This window comes from Cebus imitator, unplaced genomic scaffold (genome assembly GCF_001604975.1).
Source record: "Cebus imitator isolate Cc_AM_T3 unplaced genomic scaffold, Cebus_imitator-1.0 Scaffold46, whole genome shotgun sequence".
NCBI classification, from domain to species: domain Eukaryota; kingdom Metazoa; phylum Chordata; class Mammalia; order Primates; family Cebidae; genus Cebus; species Cebus imitator.
This window is the reverse complement of record NW_016107361.1, coordinates 911,886-919,731: the sequence shown is the minus strand read 5'-3', so window position 1 is coordinate 919,731 and position 7,846 is coordinate 911,886.

Genomic DNA, 7,846 nt, shown 5'->3' with positions numbered 1-7,846 from the left:
AAAAAAAAAAAGTCAGTGGGAAGAGAAGAATAGGTTGCCTCCAAAGGAGAAAAAAAACTTATGTTGGCAACAATTATCTCTGCAACACTAAATGTCAAAGAACAAAACACCACGAAACAATGGAACTGTATGCAGCATTTGGAAGGAAACAGAAATATTACCTAAGAATTCTGAAACCAACCATACTAACATTTCATTTATCAACCTTTGGGATTCTTGTTATAGTTAAAAACAAGACCTCTAAATGACAAGATGTTTATTTAAAGAATATGAGGTAGCTCACAGGATCTGTACGAGGACTAAAAAATCAGTCTTAGAAACTACACAGTAGAAACAATATCCAAACCATGCTGTGAGACTGCAGTAAAGACCTAGATGCTACCCCTAATGCTGGAATCCTCTGACACCATCACCATAAATTAAGACATGTGACACTCCACACTGCTTGCTTCTGAATTGAAGTCTTGCTTGAGTGGACGTGGTTGGCAGAGGATGTGTTACATGCCTGTAGCATCTGGGAAAGCTCACTTTTTTGTTTCTCCATTGAGGAGGCTGGATTCATAAAAATGAATTTCTCAAATGTATGAGAGATACTGCAAAAACACTTGGGAGCCAGAAACCATGACAATATTCCAGCTGCCCCAGTAATTAAAGTAAATGGAACGGTATTAAGGAAACAGTTTCAGCAATGAAATATTTAAACTTGAATAAATGTATAAATAATTGTCATTAAGCTGATAATAAAACTCAATGTGAATGTCCAGATAACTCAAAAGAGAAACAATGCAATGCTTAGTAATTTAAATAATCTTAAATTCAAGATTATTCAACCCAAACTGGGAAATAAGGGTTAGAAGGGAAGGAAGAGGTAGAAACATACTGTTTTGAATTTTATGTAGGCAGTGTGGATACTTTTATTTTTAACTTGAAAAACATACGAATTCAGTTTTTACATATAGTGGTAATTTCAATGTTAAAAAAAAAAATAAACTACTTTTCCTGGTTTGGGGAGCACTTGTGAACTTGTAACCCCTCTTTCTTCCTGAAGTAACTTAAAACTAACAGAAAACTGTATTTAAGCAAAATTTTCCATCCAAATCACTAGCTGAAAGAAAACAGCTAAATTAGCAATAGTGAAGCATGAAATGACGGAATAAGAGTAAATAAATGTATTAAACACATAAAATATCCACTATCAGATTGGATAGAAGAAAATCTTCCAACTATATGCCACTAACAAAATAGTCTAAATGATTCAGAATAATAAAATAAAATGTAAAACCACCTCGCACAGGCAAATGCAAAGAAAACAGTAAAGGCAAATTTATGACAATATAATTTTGAATAAAAGACATCAAACATGAAACATAATGACAACATTTGGTACTATAAATAATAACTTCTCATTTTGTACAGACTAATTCATCTGTAAAACACTGGCAGCCTCACTGGTATCATGGTTTTTGTTAATTTCTCTTTGTAATTTTTGGTGGTGGTGGTTATTGTTGTTTGTTTTGAGACATAGTCTCACTTTGTTGCCCAGGCTGGAGTGCAGTGGCTCAATCTCTGCTCACTGCAACCTCCATCTCCTGGGTTCAAGTGATTCTCCTGCCTCAGCCTTCCAAGTAGCTGAGATTACAGGCACATGCCACCACACCCAGCTAATTTTTTGTATTTTAGTAGAGAGAGGGGGTTTCACCATGTTGGTCAGGTTAGTCTTGAACTTCTGACTAACCTGACCAACAGGTTAGTGATCCACCCACCTTGGCCTCCCAAAGTGCTGGGATTACAGGTGTGAGCCACTGTGCCTGGCCTGTAATTTTGTTTCAGACATTTAGTACCAAGGAACAGTTATTATTTAAAAACCACAACTTCTAACCTGGGCATGATGGCTCATACCTGTAATCCTAGCAATTAGGGAGGCCAAGGCAGGAGGATCTCTTGAGCCCAGGAGTTTGAGACTAGCCTGGGCAACATAGTGAGACCCGTGTCTCTATTTTAAAAATAATAAGCCACAACTTCCTTTTAAAAAGGTGGATCCTGTGAAAGGAAGTTTCTCAGAAGAGCCTTTTCTTTAGCGGAGGAACTTGATGAGCTGGAAATCTGTAAAACTAAGTTTGGAGTGAGTTGGGAGGAGAGTCAGAGAAAATTTAATAGGTTTGCTTAAGAGAAGCAAGAATCTGGAATTCGTGGGGTAGTCCCGGAATGGGAGACTGAGGAGGAGAGATGGGAGAGAACAAAGGGAAAGAGGAGAAAGCAAAATATGGAAAGGTCAACATCCTAGGTGAAGTAACATGGCCATGATACAGTGGCTAAAATGATTCGAGAGAGATATACACTATTTCAGTTGGAACCCTAGGTTCTTTGCAAAATCTCTATTCCAGTGTTAACCTATTCACTTGTGTTTGATTTTCAGTCTTTTCTTAACAATTGTAATTAGCTTTTGCTCAAAGCAATAGAAAAAAAAAAAAAACAATTGTCACTAGGCTCACCATCATACTAACACTAATTATTTAAATCTAAGTATAAATTAGATTTCAGTATTCAGCACTGTTTTATAATACATGACTTCGATTTTCTTCAATTCCTTATGTTAATTTGACTTGGCTGGAGTATTTCTTCAAATGATTTTTTTTTCAGAAAAGCTAAATTAGGGTACTTTCTAAATCTAGGCTTGTTTTCAAATTGTTTTATTTTGCTCTCACAAAAAGGATAATTTGCATCACAGTTTTGGTCACAATTCTTTTTCCTCAGAACTTTTAGCTTTTAGCATTTACTACTGCTAAGAAGTTACAGTATCACTCTGGGTTTCTTCCATTACAGATAACTTTTATTTCCTACTTGACTGTTTATAGGGTTTTGTTTTAAGCCTTTTAATTAAGAAATTTTACTAGGAAAAGTCCAGCTGTTTGTCCTTTTTTCTCACAACTCTTTTAATCCTGAATCTTTTCAGTCTTAAACCTTTAAGCAAATCTTCACATGTTCTCTCTTTTATTGTTACTTCCCTTCTATCACTTCTTTTCTCTCTCCGCTGCATCAGAAATCAAGTCACAATATAAGGAATTTGGGCCAGGTGTGGTGGCTCACGCTTGTAATCCCGGCACTTTGGGAGACTAAGGCAGGCGGATCGCTTGAGTTTCAGAGCAGCATGGGCAACATAGCAAAACCTCATCTTTACTAAAAACAGAAAAAATTAACTGGGTGTGGTGGCGCACACCTGTAGTCCCAGCTACTCAGGAGGCTGAGGTGGAAGAAATCACCTGAGCCCAGGAAGTTGAGGCTGCAGTGAGCCATAGTGATTATGCCACTGCACTCCAGCCTGGGCAACAGGATTGAGACGCTGTCTCAAGAAAAAAAAGGTATGGAGGGTGGGGGGCGGTGGCTCACGCCTGTAAGCCCAGCACTTTGGGAGGCCAAGGTGGCCAGATCACTTGAGGTCAGAAGTTTGAGACCAGTCTGGCCAACATGGAGAAACCTGTCTCTACTAAAAATACAAAAATTAGCCAGGCATGGTGGCCTGTGCCTGTAGTCCCAGCTACTTAGAAGGCTGAGGCAGGAGAATCACTTGAACCTGGGAGGCAGAGGCTGCAGTGAGCCGAGATCAGGCCACTGCCCTCCAGCCTGGGTGACAGAGCAAGGCTCTGTCTCAAAAAAAAAAAAAAAAAAAGTTTGGATACTGGGTCCAAATCAACTGTATCCACCAAAATTGCCCTTGCCATCAGAAATCTGGTGGTGCCTAAGTGGGGACACTACTGTCAGGAGTTCTTGATGTCCAGAAGTTGCACTGCATTCCCCTAGATGTGGAAAGAACACCTGTCCTCCACTTTGGTATTAATATTCCCCACAACAGTACAAAAGCAGTATTGTTTGTGTTCAGGTGCCTTATTTTTAATGAAACAGTTTCATTAAAACAAATTTACTGATAGCCTATTCTCCTAACTCAAAATATAGATATGAATCTTCCAGGGTCTGGATACAAATCTTAGTGACAAATACCATGTTGTGCTCTGACAATTTTCCCCCAGACGGTGAAAGTTTTGTCATTGGGTCAAGTTGGTCTACATAATTCTTAGTTGTTCTAGGGTAAACTCTGTGTTCTGTGGAATTGACTTCCGACAGAATGGTAGGACAAAGTTCCAAAAATGGCATACTATCTCTCATTCCACCTGCTTTTTTGCAGTACAAATCTATAGGTCCTCCTTTGAATCTGAGTTGGTCCTGTGACTGCTTTGACCAATAGGATGTGGAGAAAATGATCTGGAACTTACAAGATCAGGCATTTAAAAAGCCTAGCAGCGTCTACTTTGCCATCTGCAGGAAACTTGTTAAAATGGTAATGAAGACTTTTTTTCAAGACTTTTGCAATAAGGGTGTTGCAATAGGGGAATGGGATTAGCAGCTGAGATTTATAGCCAAAGGGGTAAGTGGATAGAAAATTGCTAAGAAAAGACATCAAGGAGAGGGAGATCCTTGCTAACCTGACTTAGAAGGATTCTTGCCGAAGGCAGGCCGAAAGCTTTTACATCAAAGGTGGGGGATGGGGAATTTGATTAGATTTCAAAAAGGGTAGGGAAATTCTCACTAAACTTAGCAGGATTCTTGCTAAAACTAGGTTGGGCTAGGCAGGTCAAAGAGAAGATTGGGGCCAAGGTCAAGACCTAATTGAGAAGAGGACTCAGAGTAGCCTGTTTAAAATTTGGTCAAGGAGAGATTCCTTATCAGAGCCCAACCTAATCATATGGAGATGCTACACCACATGGAGACAGAGATATCTAACCAGCCTTCAGCTGTTCCAGCCATCCCAACTAAGGCAGACATGAGCATAAAATCATTTTGGACTTTCTAGCCCCAGCAGATGCCACTGACAACAGAGACAAGCTGTTCCTGTTTTTCTACCCTACCCACACTCCACTTTCATGAGCAAATCAATTATTGTTGTTCTAAAGCGGTAAGTTTTAGAGTGCTTTGTTACACAGCAACAGACAAGTGAGACAGGCAGCCATCCCCGCTAGCTAACCAAATATGCCCAAGAATGCTATGAATTTCCCGGTGGACTCAACTCAAGCTCAGGCTGGGGTGATCCTGCTATGGCTGTATGCATGTGAGTCTCACCCTTAGATTTGTCAGCAACTTGAACTAGATTCTTCATGTTAGGCTTTTGAAAGTTTAATTATAGTGTGTCTTAATGTGGGTCTCTTTGAGTTAATCTTACTTGCAGTTCATTGAGCTTCTTGGATGTTTATATTATGTCTTTCATCAAATTTGAGAATTTTTCAGCCATTATTTCTTCAAAATTCTGGCTGTCCTTTCTGTCTCTCTTCTCCTTCTAAAACTCCCATGACATGTATATTAGTCCACTTGATGGTGTTCCAACAGATCCCTTAGGATTTGTTTGCTTTTCTTTTTTTTTTCTTTTTGGTTCCGCAGACTCAGTAATTTCCATTATCTTCAAGTTTGTTCTTTCTTTTGTCTGCTCAAAAGTGCCTCTGAATCCCTCTAGTGAATTTTGCATTTCAGTTACTGTATTTTTTCACCTTCAGAATTTCTTTTTGTCTTCTTTTTAGATTTTGTGTTACTTTATTGTTTTTTTTGTTTTTTGTTTTTTTTCCCTTCACATGGGCAGGGGAAGCCTGTGCACTAAGGTAAATGCGGCCCCCAGAGGAAAAGGGCTCTCCTGAAGCCGTTTCCCTCTTCCTGAGGTGGCCAAGAAACAGAGGAACCAAGGAGCAGAACTTTAACTGTGTGTTTCTTCAGTTGCTTGGGTGGTCAAACAAGAGCGATTTCACCCTCAATACATGCTGACTTTGTCCCCTTCTCCCCTGAAGATTTAGACAAAACCCCTACCCCTTCCTCAAGGGAGAGTCTGGTTTGTGAAAAACGCACTTTCCCAGAGTCCCACAATTGCTTTTCAAATAACTGCTCTAGATGCTTTTTGGAACCAGGTCCTTTTGTTAGAATTCATAAAGCAAATCTTTGGGATCAGAGGAGTAAAGGAGGAAGCTTAGAGCTCAATAAACCAGGAGATGTTTAAAAGAGAGAGCAAGGAAGGACATGAGGCTTCGGGGTATAACACGCAGGGTTGGGTGGAGTGTCATGGCCCAAGGGACCCAGCGCTTGCAGTACCCAAAAGAACCCTTGGGGGGAAATGCCACGGCCCTGAAATAAGAAAGTGTCCATCTAATCTGGTGAAATCCCCACCTTATTTGTTCCAATGAATATGTATTTGCATGTTATAAAATTTCTATGAATTCACTTTCTAAAGAACATTTAGTAGCATTGTTCTACTGGTCTCTGGTAAAGATATAAGCAAAGTAAATGCCCATTAACAGAGGAATGGTTGAATAAATCGGGATATGTCTATTTTGTGGAGTTTTATGCAGCCACTAAAAGCACTGAGTGACAGCCACCCTACCAACTCACCTGGTGGGATTTCCTTTTTTTTTTTTTTTTAAGGAAGGAAGGAAAGAAAGAAAAAGAAAGAAAGAGAGAAAGAGGAAGAGAAAGAGGGAGATCGGGAGTCTCACTGCATTGCCCAAGCTGGAGTGCAGTCTAAAAATGGGTATTAAAAACCTCTTTTATGCCAATAATTGTGCTTGATGTCAACCAATATTTCACTTAAACTTTATTGTTATTTCCATTTTGTAAATGGTTTCCTCAACTTTCTCCACATCTTCCTTTAGTTCTGTGAGCATCCTTAAGACAGTTGTCTTAAAGCCTTTGTCCAGTACATCTACCATCAGATCTTTTCAGAAATAGTACTTGTTGATATCATTTACTTTTTCCCCTTTCCCCCTACTCTGAGATTTACCAAGATTTTTTTCCCTTTTAATGAGGCTAATTTTCCTATTTCTTTGTATGCCTTGTGATTTTTTTTGTTGAAAACTGGACATTTGACTCCAATGGCACTTGTTTTCAAATCTTATTTTTTATCAAACTATCTTTCTTTTCTTCTTGCAGATGTGCCACTAAATCCAACACACTAACCTTGGTTGAGGCTGCCGGCTGGCAGTGGGGTTCACAAAAATAGAAAGAGAAGATCAAGGTAAGCAGGAGATGTGGTAACTCTGGAAATAAATTCCCTCCTTCCCTAGGTTTTTGTTTGTTTGTTTGTTTAATTGTGGTAGGCTCTCTCTGTTCCAAGGTTCAGCGTGAGGTATACACTTGAGGTCTTCTCAGGTTTTTCTGATCCTAGTCTTTTCCTCAGCATGCACAGTTACTATCTAATTTTCCTCATGTATGCCATTGTTTTTGGATGTCCTAGTCTTTAATGCCTGCTTTCCAAAAGAAGAAAAATAGAGAGAAATTAAGAAGGAGGGGCAGTAGCCCTTTAAATCCCCTGGAAGTCACTTCAGCTGGAGGGAAGGGGCTTGAAACAATGGGGGGAGGTACAAAATCCATAACCATCTCCCTCTCTGTCTGCACTTCTATGATCAGAAGCAGCAATCAATGACCAGTGTACAGATGCTCAATATTTGGAAGACAGGGTACTTTTTGGCCACTCTGGGTCCTATAAGCTACTCCTGGAATGCTTATGCAGCTGACTATCACAGGGCTGGGGATGGGCATGGGTAACTGCTACTGTATTAAGAACTGATACTGACCAAAAATAACTGCAATTTACTGTTCAGTTCTTCCCCTGGAAGTCACAAGCATTCAATAGACCCCATAGTTTCTAAATAGCTACATCTCACAGATTCTGCTAATGCAATCATTGTGGTGGGAGGATGGATTCCTGGTTCTTTCTACTCCACAATCTTATCAGAATACTCTTTCAATTCCTACTCAACTATCTATCTTAGGAAAATTTCTCTTGTACACCTTGATCTTCTCCTTTTTTTTTTTTTTT